Source organism: Pelodiscus sinensis, chromosome 22 (assembly GCF_052426305.1).
Source record: "Pelodiscus sinensis isolate ZL-2025 chromosome 22, ASM5242630v1, whole genome shotgun sequence".
In the NCBI taxonomy this organism is placed as follows: Eukaryota; Metazoa; Chordata; order Testudines; family Trionychidae; genus Pelodiscus; species Pelodiscus sinensis.
The window spans coordinates 22728022-22742767 of record NC_143073.1 but is presented as its reverse complement, the minus strand read 5'-3'; positions in this window follow the sequence as shown (position 1 = coordinate 22742767).

Sequence of the window (14746 nt, the reverse complement as noted above, 5' to 3'; positions counted from 1 at the left end):
ACCCCTCCCCCTTTCCCCTGTGCCAGGCAGCCAGCTGCTCTGGGGCATGGAAGGCAGGGAGCTTGTTGGGCTGCTGGCTGGGAGTCACCCAGGTAAGCACCTCCTGGCCTGAGCCTGCCTCTGGCACCCCAAGCCCTTCCTCCCCTCTGCCTCCCCCCATTCAATCCAAATCTTTTGCCCCCCTCCTGCACCAGGTCACAACCCTGTCCTTCACCCAAACTCCCTCTAGACCCCTCACCCCCAAGCTCCCTCCTGCACCCAATCTCCATTCTAGACCCCGAACCTCCTTGTAGAAGGGTGAGGCCCTCGACCACTTTCCAAATTCTAGGCACGGCTCACATGGAACATGAGGCCCAGCGGGGTGAAGCCGTAGTGTACTTAGCTTGTGTGTCAATCCGGCCCCGCCTGCAGGGTTTCTTCCCTGAGGGCCCCGCCCCCCGCTTCTCCCCAGGCCACCTGGGCTCCCAGAGCCTTGGGCAGAGGCTCAGACGGTTGTTCTCTCACTTCCTTAACCTTCTATCTCTGGCAGCCGGGCTGCGTCCAGGAGCTGGCTCTGGCTCAGGCGGGTCTGGGCAGGCTCCCATCCCCACCCGCAGGGTCCAGCTGATGAGCAAAGGAGGAATTCCCCCCTTCCCTTCCCAGGACTTTTGGGGGATTCACTTTCCTCTGCAGCCTCTCGCCCCCCACCCCCCGCCTCGCCTCCCACACACACCCTGTGGCTGTGTCCCAGCACTGGGCTTCTCCGCCACTCCCTGCCATGTCCCGGCTTTTACAGCCAGGTTCATTCCTTCCCCCAGGTGAGCAAACCAACAGGCAAACAGCCAGGTCCCTGCCTCCACGCTGGCTTCAGGCCACAGCCCGGATCTCCGGCTGCCCAGTGGCCACCTGCTGTCAGCCAGCTCCGCCCCCTTCCAGGGGGATCAGCCCCAGAGCAGCTTCCCCGAGCCCGTGGTGCCTCATCCCCATGCAGTGAGGCTCAGCCCTCATCCCCCAGCCGCCTGCTCACAGCGCTTTGCAGACCCTGCTTGGGCTCCCGGCTCTGGTCCAACGGGGCTGGGTTTGGTCTGCCTAGAGCCAGCCCCTGCTGTGCTGGTCCCCTGGGTGCCACTCTCTGGTCCCATCTTGGGCGTGGGTGCAGCGGGCAGGAGCTGGGGCAGCCCGTGGTACCCAGGGGTCCCTCTGGCCTTGAACTCCGGGCGTGTGATTTCCCCCCTGCACCCCCAGTGACTGGGTGTGAACCCCCTTGGCTCTGATCTCCCTGCTCCTCCTGTCATCCCCCCCGCTCTACCCCCTCTTGCCCCACATCCTCCCGCCCTGCCTCTATTCAATCACCTGCCCCCATCTGAGCCCTGCTCCGGACCAGCCAGCACCCAGCCCCTCCTCCCCCCGATGGCACCTCCAAAGGTCTCCAGCCCCCTCCCCGTCCCACAGCCTTAGCCTGGCTGGCCCTGTAGGCTCCAGTGTGTGGCAGGGCAGCACCTGCAGGGCAGGACCAGCCACAGGTGGGGGCCAGGCCAGGTGCTGGAGAGAGATGGGTGTGCTGGGCATGGGGGCGCTCTCTGTGTGTGATTAAGGGTGGGGGGGGACAGCCCCCCTGTGTCCCTGTGTGGGGCCTTCTCCCAGGGGGCTGTGGGTAAATGAACCCCCTTGATCTTCCTCACCTGCTCTGTCGCCTGCTCCCTCGGAGGGCTGCGTCCGGCCGATCCCACCCCGGCTCGGAGCCCCAGCCTTGTACCTGGGCTGCTCCCACAGGTAGGGCTGGGGGCGGAGAAGGGGCAAAGTCCCATAATCAACCCCCCCATCCATCCCAGCCGAGTATTCCCTCCCCCAGGCAACTTACTCCGCTCAGCCCCTCATCCGCCCGCACCCTCCCCTCACTGGCTCCTCTGGTGTCTCCCAACCCCCTGGGGACAGGACACCCCAGTGCCCCCCACCCCAGTGCCCCCAGAACCCAGGAGTCCTGACCCCCAGACGCGGCCCTGTAACCACTACACCCCACTCCCCTCGTAGGGCCGGGGGGAGGCCATGCAGGGCGCGTCTCTGAGGGGGGATCTGGGAACGGGCTTATCTGTCCCCACAGAAGAATACGGGAATTGTCTGGCGCATGGGGCGGTTCTGCCTGGCAATGCGGGGCAGGGCCCCTCTGCTTCCCCTTGCCATTCCCCTCCGCCTTCACTTTCCATTCCCCCTCGCTCTGGAGCCATGGAAGGGGAGTGGGGTGGGGCAGGGAGGCTCAGGCCTAGTTAAGATCCCTCCCCCCATCCCTGGCTAGCCAGAGGGGGGGCATGGGCAGGGATGGAGGGAAGGATGGACCCTCCCCTGGTCGAGCTCCCCGTGTGTCCTGCTCTGGTGAGTGACACCCCACCATGCTTGGGGGAGCCCTGGGCCTGCTGGGCCCTGCATGGCCCATGGCACCCCCTGCAGGGTGGGACGCGGCCCCGTGTGGGTCTGTGCGTGCAGGAGCCAAACCAAGATCCCGTGCGCCCAAGGGCGGCTTTCGGAGAGCAGAGCATCTGCTCTGTTCAGCATCTGCAGGGGCCACTCGCCGGGCGCGGGGAGACCAGCACCTCTGGCGTGGGGCACGGGGGCGGGTTATTCAGGGATCCCTCACGTGGGGCTGAAATGCAACCAGCTCTGGGGCTGGCATACAGGGACCCTGTTACCATGGGGGCTGGAGACAGGAGGCTGCGGCCCAGACCTTTCCTCTCCTGCCCCAGGGCTCATCTCGCTGATCAGCCTCATGTGCCAGCCATCGCTCCCCAAGACCTCAGCTGCCTTCCCCTCGTGCTGAGGCCCCCGCATTGCTGGTTCTGCTAAATGTGCTTCCTAGCCTCCTTCTTCCTCCAGGGCAGTGAGGGCCGGGCGCTCAGCCAGCAGATGGGGGCATGAGGACATAGCTAGATACCCTGGTGGGAGGGGCTGTGGGGTTGGGGGAGGCACTGTGGGTGGGGTTCCAGGGAGGCTGTGGGGGGTGATGGGACAGTTGGGGGGCAGTTGTGAGCACTGGGGGCATGGAGGAAGGTGAGGGGTCAGGGTAATGTGGTGGGGGAAGCTTTGCCCCATGGAAGGATTGGGCCCACCTCCGAGGCCGGCACTCATCCAGCTCCCTTCCCCAACAGGGCCCAGTGCTCTGTTGTGCCTGCTGCTGCCCAGACACACAGCAGAGGCAGGTCCTGCCTCAATAGTTCACAAACAGACTAGCCAGTGGGCAGATTATTTATTTTCAAATGGGCATCCGAGGTACTGAGACATTGGGACCAATATTTCCTCTAATTTTTCCATCCATGTGCAGAATAAATTTTGTTCTGTGCTCTGAGTCATGTGAGATGTGCACCACCAGTAGAAACACCTACTGCCAGCTGTGGGAGCTCTGTTAATCACTTGGGTGACACCTTCCTCCCCCTCCCCCACCCCCCCGCTGCTAACACAGACTCACCCCGTGGGTTTGCTTTGCTGAAGGGCCCCGCTTGCCCATTGGGCACTAAGTCCCCAGTTCCTTCAGCAGATGCTGAAACAGCCGTTCTCTCGCTTGGTTGATTTTACGTCCATCACAGCTGGGCTGTGTCCAGGAGCTGATCTCCCCTCCCCGCCCCACACACAGCGTCTCCATCAGTCTCCTCGTTCCTTTGCAGGCTTCCCCCCTGGACCCCATGTCTGTGGGCATCCGAGGGACCCATAGGGGAAGGGAGGCACAAGACAGCTGCTGGCAGAAGTCAGGAACTAACCCCACAGCCGTGTGTTTGGTGAGGGGTTTTAATCTCCTTCCTCTGAAGCAGCCAAGCTGGGACTAGAGACGGGACACTGGGCTGCGGAGGGGGGGGGGGGGGGTCTGCGGCAGGTCTCTGGGGTGTCACCCAGCGATCTCTGTCTCAGGCATGTCTGGCCAGGTTCCAGTTCCCACCTGCAGGGTCCAGCGGATGGCCACGGGAAAGAATTTCCCCCTCCCCCGGGCCTTTTGGGGGATTCATTTTCCTCTAGTCCCCGCCTCCCACACACACCCTGTGGCTGTGTCCCAGCACTGGGCTTCTCCGCCGCTCCCTGCCATGTCCCGGCTTTTACAGCCAGGTTCATTCCTTCCCCCAGGTGAGCAAACCCACAGGCAAACAGACAGGTCCCTGCCTCCACGCTGGCTTCAGGCCACAGCACGGATCTCTGGTTGCCCAGTGGCCACCTGCCCCCAGCCAGCTCTGCCCCCTTCTAGGGGGATCAGCCCCAGAGCAGCTTCCCCGAGCCCCTGGTGCCTCGTCCCAGCCCAGTGAGGCTCAGCCCTCATCCCCCAGCCGCCTGCTCACAGCACTTTGCAGACCCTGCTTGGTTTCCCGGCTCTGGTCCAGGGGGGGCTCAGTTTGGTCTGCCCAGAGCCAGCCCCTGCTGAGCTGCTCCCCTGGGTGCCACCCTCTGGTCCTCTCTAGGGTGTGGGTGCAGCGGGCAGGAGCTGGGTCAGCCCGTGGTACCCAGGGGTCCCTCTGGCCTTGAACTCTGGGCATGTGATTTCCCCCTGCACCCCCAGTGACTGGGTGTGAACCCCCTTGGCTCTGATCTCCCTGCACCTCCTGCCATCCCCCCCGCTCTACCCCCTCTTGCCCCACATCCTCCTGCCCTGCCTCTATTCAATCACCTGCCCCCGTCTGAGCCCTGCTCCGGACCAGCCAGCACCCAGCCCCTCCTCCCCCCGATGGTGCCTCCAAGGGTCTCCAGCCCCCTCCCCGTCCCACAGCCTTAGCCTGACTGGCCCCACAGGCTCCAGTGTGTGGCAGGGCAGCACCTGCAGAGCAGGACTAGCTGCAGGTGGGGGCCAGGCCAAGTACTGGAGAGAGATGGGTGTGCTGGGCGCGGGGGTGCTCTCTGTGTGTGATTAAGGGTGGGGGGAACAGCCCCTCAGTGTCCCTGTGTGGGACTGTAGCCAGACAGGAACCCCCCCTTGTAACATCCATTTTTGCTTGCCTGGAGCATACAGGGCACACAGAGCAGAAGGCCCAGGCTGTGTGACTGTGAATGGCTGTAAACAGAGATACGCCAATTGCTGACCAAGAGGCTGCCAAGGAGTGCCCTTGACTGAAACCCATATTGATACGAACACACAGCCGTCCGCGGGGGGAGGAATCTCTCGCCCAGTAAAAAATGCCTAGTACTCACAATTTAGTTCTCTCTCTTGCAAGTGTAAATTAACTTGAAACTTGCTTGTAAGAACTGGCGCCACAAAACGGACCAGTACAATTCGGCATCTTAGATAAGAAAGAGGATACGGGCCCCTATGGGTATAAAGATGGGTCCAGCAGCGCATTTACTCTGAGTGTCAATCTACCATCTATCTGCTGGTCGGGTTTGGTGTTTGATCTCCCGAGGTTCCAAGGGGACGCCCACCTCGTATTCGTCTTTCCTAGGAATTGAGAGACCGGCCCTGGCCTGACACGCTGGAGTCGAGAGGCACAGAAAGGGGTAAAAATTGTACCTGGATGTGGTCCTCTGCTTAAGTATATATATACATAGACTTAGAGCTCTTTAAAGATTAAGCTGTCACTTGGTACCATTATTTCTATTTTCTATCTTTACCTTTTTCCTGTGATCATTTTTAAGACCTATATATATATTTGCTAGCATTTAAGAACTAGAGCAATAGCCATTGTAACCATATGCTTTTATAAGTCTTTTAATAAACCTGTAACTGTTTAAGCTTTAACCTGACTCCTCCAGTTGCTGTAACAGAACCAAGCACAATTTAAAAGAACTTCAGCCGGTCATAAAGGGACAGACATAGGGAGAGCTTGGGCGTTTGGATCTGTGTCACTCCCAGGTGACAAGATCCGTTGGGGCACCTTTCCAGCCTTTCCCAGGCTGCCTGCTGCGAAGGAACTTTGTGTTCTAGCAGTTAAAATCTAAGGTGTAATAAGCTCTTCCTATATAACGGGGCGTCTGTTGGCCTTCTGGCCACCCTCTGCGACGGGACCCCGGTCCTAGCAGTAAAGATACGGACGTTAAACCTTTTCTCGGAAGCATACACACACACACTGCCCTGACCGTCGGCTGTCAGAATTGGCGTAGTCGGCAGGATTGTGATATTGGTTCAAATACAGCAGCATGAAGCCAGTCATGATTGACATGGATTTTAGCTGTATAGAAAAGGAGTTTGCCCGAGAGGGATGGGGCAACCCTAAGTGGGATAAAGAGATGTTAGGGAAAGGCGCTTGCATCTGGCTGTTAAAGGGTGTGTGGCAAGCCGCCTGCTCTAGCTACTGGAACTTAGAAACAGAGCTGATAAGGGTGCAGAGAGAGAACGAACTCTTGGAGCAATGCCAGAACCTGGATACCCGGGTGCGAACCCTAAATAAGGACATGGAGCACCTTCAGGAACGGCTCCTCCTGAGGCTAGAGAGGGGAAGGAGAAAGTAATTAATAGAGAAAAATGAGCTTTTGGAGCTTTCTGGCTTTAAAACTTTGCTGGCTCAAACCCCCGCTCTCCCGCCTTCCAGTGTAACCAAGATAAAACAGTACAGCATTCCAGCCGAAGCTATGGCTCCGGTCTGTGAACTAATTAAAGATCTGGAAAAACGGGGAATCTTAATTTGTACCTACTCCCCGTATAATTTGCTCAGGAAGCATGCTCGATGGGAATGAGCCCCCCCCCCCCATGAGGAAGCTCTGAGAGACAGCTGATAACGAGATACGCACTTATCAGTCTATGGGTTCGATTTACCCTAATGGGTCCCATTTCATTTGTACCTTACTGTGGGAAACACAGAGATGTCCTATGCCTTATGGCAAGAAGGAGAAACTGTACCCCGCCGCCCCATACAGTTTGGCTCGAAGTTATGGCAGAGGTCACAGTTAAATTACACGCTTTATGAAAAGTGCTTCTGGCAGCCTACACAGCACTAAGGGAAACAGAGGAGCTAACCCAAGCTCAAGCCATAACACTTCACACTCCTCTTCCAATCATTAAGCCCATATTGGAAGGAAAGGAGTTGCCACCGGGAATAGCCCAAAGGAAAATGACTGTCCAAAGAATGAGCTCTATATATTGTAACTTTATTTTGTGGGTTTCAAATGAACTAGTTTTATTTTGTTTTGGATTATGTCCTCTTGCTTAAAATTGCAAACAGACAATGCACAAATTAGTTAGTGCTTCTGTTAGGCATTCAACTTTTAAGGTTAAATTTGCTCTCTAAGAAAACCAAGTTATTGTTTTAAGAAATTCAAACTCTGAAACTTCACTGTGTCTATGTTCAAGGCTGAGTTGATAATACTTTTAGCTTGCTCTCAGATCCAAGGTTGTAAGTGAGTGCGGACTGCCTTTCTGTTCTGAAGAGGTTTGAAACCAACTGTCCCTCATAAGTAAGCCTGTAACATTGTACATATGATTCTTTTCAGGAAAATAAAAGCTTTTTGCTTGCAGGAACAGTAACTGGCCAACCAACACCTTGTGCTAAGGAAAAGCATTATAGCTTTACACATTAAGCCTGATCTGTGGTACAAGAGGGAAACTGAGGCATGCCACTGTTGGGGAAGGCTAGCCACTCAAAGGTAATTTGAGGGAGTGGAAGGTCACGAATACCAATAAAGCTCCCTTGTTCTAGGAAAGTTGTAGCTCACTCGCCCATAGAAGTGATAAGGAACTAGCTGTAACAGATTCCCCTAACAGATCTTAGGCAGTATTTTAAGTTATAATAGGCCACCCCGATGGGGGTAGAGATGTTTTCTTGTCTTTCAGATCATCAGAAAGCGCTGGTGCCAGCTGAAGAAAAACAACAAACAACAACAACAAAACACAATAAGTTTGTGTTCTGTCCAAGTTTGTCTTGTGTGTCTTAATTGTAATAAGAATTGCAAATATTGTTGTGTGTAAGATATTGTTTTAATGAAAGGATACTTTGAGTAAAGCAGAAGCATGAATTTAAACCAACAAAATTAATAATTGGGCCCAATCAATTGGCAACTGTAAACTTAGTCAATTGGCAACTTTAAACTTTAGTGAAGGGATGATAGTTTAGTAATTGTTTAGGCTAGGAGAATGTTAACAATGTCTCCACAGGTAAATAAAGAAGAAACTGGAAAGAAGCAAGGAGTGCATCACGTGAACAGAAAGACTGGGAGTGGGGTAACAGCCCTCTCCCCCACCAAATTAGTTTTGCTTTAATGGCTACACAAATGAAATATTTAGCTTCTGTAAATTTGTACACCAACCATAAAGTGGTTTGGCAAGATATAATAAGAAATCTAGAAGGAACAACACGAGCAAGTGGGACATCAGCATGTTTAAGTAAAGATGCCCACAACAATGAGGAAACTAGTAACCTCACCATTGCAATAACAGCTACTTGCCCTGCTACTCACTGGTGCCTGATGCCTTAAAAGGCCTCAAGAATTATGGAATTGCATAAGTTAACAATTAAATATCTGTGAACCATGCTTGGTCCTATAAGAGAAACAGTGACTCTAGTAAACGTAACCTCCTTCAAGTCACATACATAAGAAAAATACACGCTAATAGCAATGAGAATACACGGCCTTGGGCCGCCCCTCATTCACACAGAATCATTTTGTTTATTGTAACAACATGAACACTATGAGGACAAAGAATCCACAGTCCTCTGAGTTAAAGTTTGTATGGAATATTGTGAGAAAGAAGCGAAACACTGACATCAGGCAACTGAAGTTAGACCTACTGACTCCCACTAGGGCTTACCACTTAAAGCCCAGACAAGGTAACCCCTGAGGCATGGCTGTCATTTGTTAAACAATGGCCATTGCTAACTTGCCGTATTATTAACCAGGTCCTTGAGGACAAAATAGAGCCTCCCAATTGTGCATCATGCCCTGAACAGACCCCTGTCCCAGAACCAGGACAATTGTCACTGGTCCTTACCTTGGTGATGTTCCACACTGGTATAGACCAGCTGTGTGCTAGACTGGCTAATCAAATTGGCAAGTGCCTAATTAGGCAACGACGGGGCTTAGCAGATACCATCGCAGATTGGTTTGGGCCTGGAAACTCTGTCAGCAACACTTATGTCATAGCCCAGAAATTGTATAGAATCCAGGCTGGTAGATGCAATAATATCCAATGCCTGTAAAGGCCTACACACCAGCCAAGCCAACCGACTGATCCTGAATAGTTTGAAGGATTTGTCCAGCTCTGTATCCACTTCACTAGACCTAACCAGATATTTGGACCAGAGACTAATTAGATTGTTAATTAATGGAACTAAATTAAATTAGGAAGCCAGTATTGAAGAATAGGATAGCTTTGACCACCCAGCCCTTATGGTGGTGAGTCCCCATCTCCCCCGTGCCTACCCATGGGAGTGGGGAAGTAAAGAATCCATGAGGACCCAAAGGCCCACAGATGGCAAATGAGAAAACAGATTAAATACTATAGTGCAAAGATTAAACAATCGGCAGACCCCTACGGGCAGTCCGATCAGTAAAGAATTTTTCCCTACAGGGAGAACCTCTCCTAGCCACACTGTGCCATTCAAAGATTCTAAATATGCACCTGAAAACACTGTAGTAATCAAACACCCCAGTTTGAGAATGCAAACCTACGTACTGCACTCCTACAAGGGAAAAGGAGTCTGGACCACTGGAGACGCTGGGCTAACACCAATAACCATTACTGAGGCTTGGATTGTATCCAAGACCGGCGAACCTTTTGTTTTATTACAGGAAACTGAGGCAATGGCCCTGAACAGTGCTCCAGTGGGATGTATCCCTCCCAGCGCTGGTGTGGATCCGGGAAACCATCATGAACTTTTTGTATATATACCGCTTGCTGTTATAGTGCTTGCAATCGTTGTTGCTGGTTATAGACTGAACTATAGAAAAAAACCTAAGCTGAAGCAAGACATGGTACTCCAACTCGCCATGGTCTTCTTCCTCATCCCAACTGCTACTGCTGTACCAGAACACCTTACTTGACTCCTCTACTAGACTGGAAATCGAGTTTGTCCCTCTCAGCCCAAACAACTAGTGGAACAAGAGCGACATCTTCCAATGGAGACCGGTGTGGTTCGATGACAGCGACCACCGCAATCCTCAAAATAACTTTAGGGGGAGGCAACAGACTGTATGGGGTAAGACATGCTGTAACTAAGAATGTAAACATCTCATGGCTAAATTGGTTAGCCCAACAGCTGAGATTTTCCCTAACTCCTTTTCTACACTCTGTTATAACCACTGCTCTAACCACTGTAATTGTTGTAATCATTTTCTGCATAACCCTATGTATTGTGCAATGCCTAGTTAATGCAGCTATCTTTTCTGTGCACATTCGATATACAGCACTAGGAAAGGACCCTCGCCAATTCCTAGATCTTGAACCTTCTATTCCGGCCATCAGGCACTTCTAGATTCCCCCAAGGTGGGCAAGAGGAGCTGGTATCACCGCCATCTTGTATCCTGGGATGTGGTGTGTCGTATCAGGGGGTGGAATGTAGCCAGACAGGAACCCCCCCTTGTAACATCCATTTTTGCTTGCCTGGAGCATACAGGGCACACAGAGCAGAAGGCCCAGGCTGTGTGACCGTGAATGGCTGTAAACAGAGATACGCCAATTGCTGACCAAGAGGCTGCCAAGGAGTGCCCTTGACTTAACCCATATTGATACGAACACACAGCCGTCCACGGGGGGAGGAATCTCTCGCCCAGTAAAAAATGTCTAGTGCTCACAAGTTAGTTCTCTCTCTTGCAAGTGTAAATTAACTTGAAACTTGCTTGTAAGAACTGGCGCCACAAAACGGACCAGTACAATTTGGCATCTTAGATAAGAAAGGGTACGTCTACACTACAGCGCTAGTTCGAACTAACTTAGTTCGAATTAGTTAATTCGAACTAAGCTAGTTCGAACTAACGCATCTAGAACTAAAAACTAGTTCGAACTAGCGTTTTGCTAGTTCGAACTAGTAAGTCCACATTGAGTGGACTCTGAACAGGGCTTAATGATGGCCGGAAGCAGTGCCGGCAGGGCATAAAAGGAGGACTTAGAGCATGGAGATACTGTCTCAGGCTAGCCGAGGGCTGCGCTTAAAGGGTCCCGACCCCCACCCCGGACACACAGTTCTAAGGGGTGCCCCGCTTGCAAAGAAGTTCTGGCTTGGAGTGCCCTGAGTGCCCACACTGGGCACATCACACCACTCGGCCATCAGCCCGGCTGCACTTGCCGCAGGCTGCCATCTGGGGAGAGGGAGTAATTGGGGGGCTGCAGGAGAGCTTCCACCCCCAGAAGCCCGCAGAGCCAGCCCAGTCCTCCCCATCGGGGGCTCGTACCCCATTCCTCCCTCACCTCCTTCCACTTGCCCTTCCCTAGCCCCCCTTCTTCTTGATGTACAAAATAAAGATAACGTTTCTTCCAACATTGACTCTGTCTTTATTGAAAAAAACTGGGGGAGACTGGGAAAAGGAGGTGGGAGAGGGGAAGAGAAAGGCTGGGAGAGGGGAGGGCAACTAACATGATCAGGGGTTGGGAACAGGTCCCAGATGAAGAGAGGCTACAGAGACTGGGACTGTTCAGCTTAGAAAAGAGGAGACGGAGGGGGGACAGGATAGAGGTCTGTAAAAGCAGGGGTTGGGTGGAGAGGGTGCATTCAGAAAAGTTCTTCATGAGTTCCCATAAAGAAGGACTAGAGGACACCAAAGGAAAGGAATGGGTAGCAGGCTTGAAACTAGTAAGAGAAAGTTGTTCTTGACAAAGCAAATAGTTAACCTGTGGAACTCCTTGCTGCAGGAGGCTGTGAAGGCTACAACTAGAACAGAGTTTAAAGGGAAGTGAGATCAAGTCATGGAGGTTGGGTCCATGGAGTCCTATTAGCCAGAGGGTAGGAGTGGTGTCCCTGCCCAAAGTTTGTGGAAGGCTGGAGAGGGATGGCACGAGACAAATGGCTTGGTCATTGTCTTCGGTCCATCCCCTCCAGGGTCCCTAGGGTTGGCCGCTGTGGGCAGACAGGCTACTGGGCTAGATGGACCTTTGGTCTGACCCAGGACGGCCATTGTAAGCTCAGGGCTCAGTGTCGGGGGTCTCAGTGGACCCCCTTGATTTTCATGCACACCTGCTCCTGGGTGGCCAGGCTGGCAGCTCTCCTGCCCTAGACGGCCACTTTCCTGTGCCTAGTGCGGAGATCGTGGACAAGGTCCACGATGTCCGCACTAGTCAGGAAGATGCCCGCCTCTTGCGGTCCAGGGCAAGCTCCCGGGAGCCGCCAGCCTGGTCCCGGCAAGAGGGGGTGGGCTGGGGGGCATCGGGTGGGTGGCTCTGTGCCGTGCCAGGTGCAGGGTCTGCTAGCTGGGTGCTGGCAGGCTTGCACCTGGCACGGGCACCGTAGCCAGCCCGTGCCCCTTTAAGGGGTCCGGGGCCGGGAGGGGGGCATAGAGTTTCCCTGGTGTTGGCCAGAGTGGCCACCAGGGAAACCTGGGGAGGGCTAGCCTCCCACTAGTTCGAACTAAAGGGCTACACAGCCCTTAGTTCGAACTAGCTAGTTCGAACTAGGCGTTAGTCCTCGTAAAATGAGGTTTACCTAGTTCGAACTAAGCGCTCCGCTAGTTCGATTCAAATTCGAACTAGCGGAGCGCTAGTGTAGCGCATAGGAAAGTTAGTTCGAACTAACGTCCGTTAGTTCGAACTAACTTTCTAGTGTAGACATACCCAAAGAGAATACGGGCCCCCAGGGGTATAAAGATGGGTCCAGCAGCACATTTACTCTGAGTGTCAATCTACCATCTATCTGCTGGTCGGGTTAGGTGTTTGATCTCCCGAGGTTCCAGAGGGGACGCCCACCTCGTATTCGTCTTTCCTAGGAATTGAGAGACCGGCCCTGGCCTGACACGCTGGAGTCGAGAGGCACAGAAAGGGGTAAAAATTGTACCTGGATGTGGTCCTCTGCTTAAGTATATATATACATAGACTTAGAGCTCTTTAAAGATTAAGCTGTCACTTGGTACCATTATTTCTATTTTCTATCTTTACCTTTTTCCTGTGATCATTTTTAAGACCTATATATATATATATATATATTTGCTAGCATTTAAGAAATAGAGCAATAGCCATTGTAACCATATGCTTTTATAAGTCTTTTAATAAACCTGTAACTGTTTAAGCTTTAACCTGACTCCTCCAGTTGCTGTAACAGAACCAAGCACAATTTAAAAGAACTTCAGCCGGTCATAAAGGGACAGACATAGGGAGAGCTTGGGCGTTTGGATCTGTGTCACTCCCAGGTGACAAGATCCGTTGGGGCACCTTTCCAGCCTTTCCCAGGCTGCCCGCTGCGAAGGAACTTTGTGTTCTAGCAGTTAAAATCTAAGGTGTAATAAGCTCTTCCTATATAACGGGGCATCTGTTGGCCTTCTGGCCACCCTCTGCGACGGGACCCCGGTCCTAGCAGTAAAGACACGGACGTTAAACCTTTTCTCGGAAGCATACACACACACACTGCCCTGACCATCGGCTGTCAGGGACCTTCTCCCAGGGGGCTGTGGGTAAATGAACCCCCTTGATCTTCCTCACCTGCTCTGTCGCCTGCTCCCTCGGAGGGCTGCGTCCGGCCGATCCCACCCCAGCTCTGAGCCCTGGCTTTATGCCTCGACTGCTCCCACAGGTGGGGCTGGGGGCGGAGAAAGGGCTAAGTCCCATAATCAACCCCCCCCCCCATCCATCCCAGCTGACTATTCCCTCCCCGGGAAACTTACCCTGCTCAGCCCCTCATCTGCCTACACCCTGGCTCCCCCCTCGGCTCCCCGGGAGTCTCCCAACTCCCTGGGGACATGACACCCCAGGGCCCCCCATCCCCTCCCAGAGTGGGGGAGATCCCAGGAGTCATGACTCCCAGATCTTGCCCTGTAACCACTAGACCCCACCTCCCTCCCAGGGCCGGGGGGAGGCTGTGAGGGGAGCGTCTCTGAGGGGAGGATCTAGGAACGGGCTTATCAGTCCCCACAGAGCAATACGGGAATTGTGCCAGCCTGGCGCATGGGGCAGTTCTGCCTGGCAATGCAGGGCAGGGCCCCTCTGCTTCCCCTCACCCTTCCCCTCCACATTCACTTTCCATTCCCCCTCGCTCTGGGGCCATGGACAAGGAGTGGGGTGGGGTGGGGCAGGGAGGTGTCGGGGACTCGAACCCGGACGGCCTCTGTTCGTTGTCTGACTGCAAAGAGACAGGCAACACCAGCAAGATCCAATCACAAGCTCTTTATTGAATGGTGCACACAACAATAGAGAGCGGCTCGTCTCCAAAGTGAACTAGCCCCGATTTCATTTACAGGTAGGCTTATATAGACAGTTCCGTCGCGTCATAGACTATTCGCCCAAGCAACCAACCCCCCTTTATCAGTTAGAAACCTCTAATACCCATGCATACCTGGCCAACTATACATCCTGGCCTTAAGCAATTCATAATGCATCAGCAATTTCTTATCAGCCCAAAAGACAGGTACTGGGCAATAAGGAGAAAGTTTGTTATGGCCAAAGGAGAACATAAACAGGGAGTTTGGAACAAACGGGGAGAGCAGACACAGGGAGTCTTCTTATCAGTTCTCAAAACAAACTGTTCCTCATCACAGCAGGTACAAAAATGCAGCTTCTTACTTATCTCATTTTGCCAACTTGAGCAAGCGTGTAGGGTGCGTGTAGGGTGCGTCAGACAGGAACTGCTTGAACCTATCTCCAGTTCTACCCAGGGACTACCCAGAAACCTTTGTTACATTTGCTTTAGCATAACTGCACTAGGCCTATTTTTTCTAGGGCCTAACAGTGGCTCAG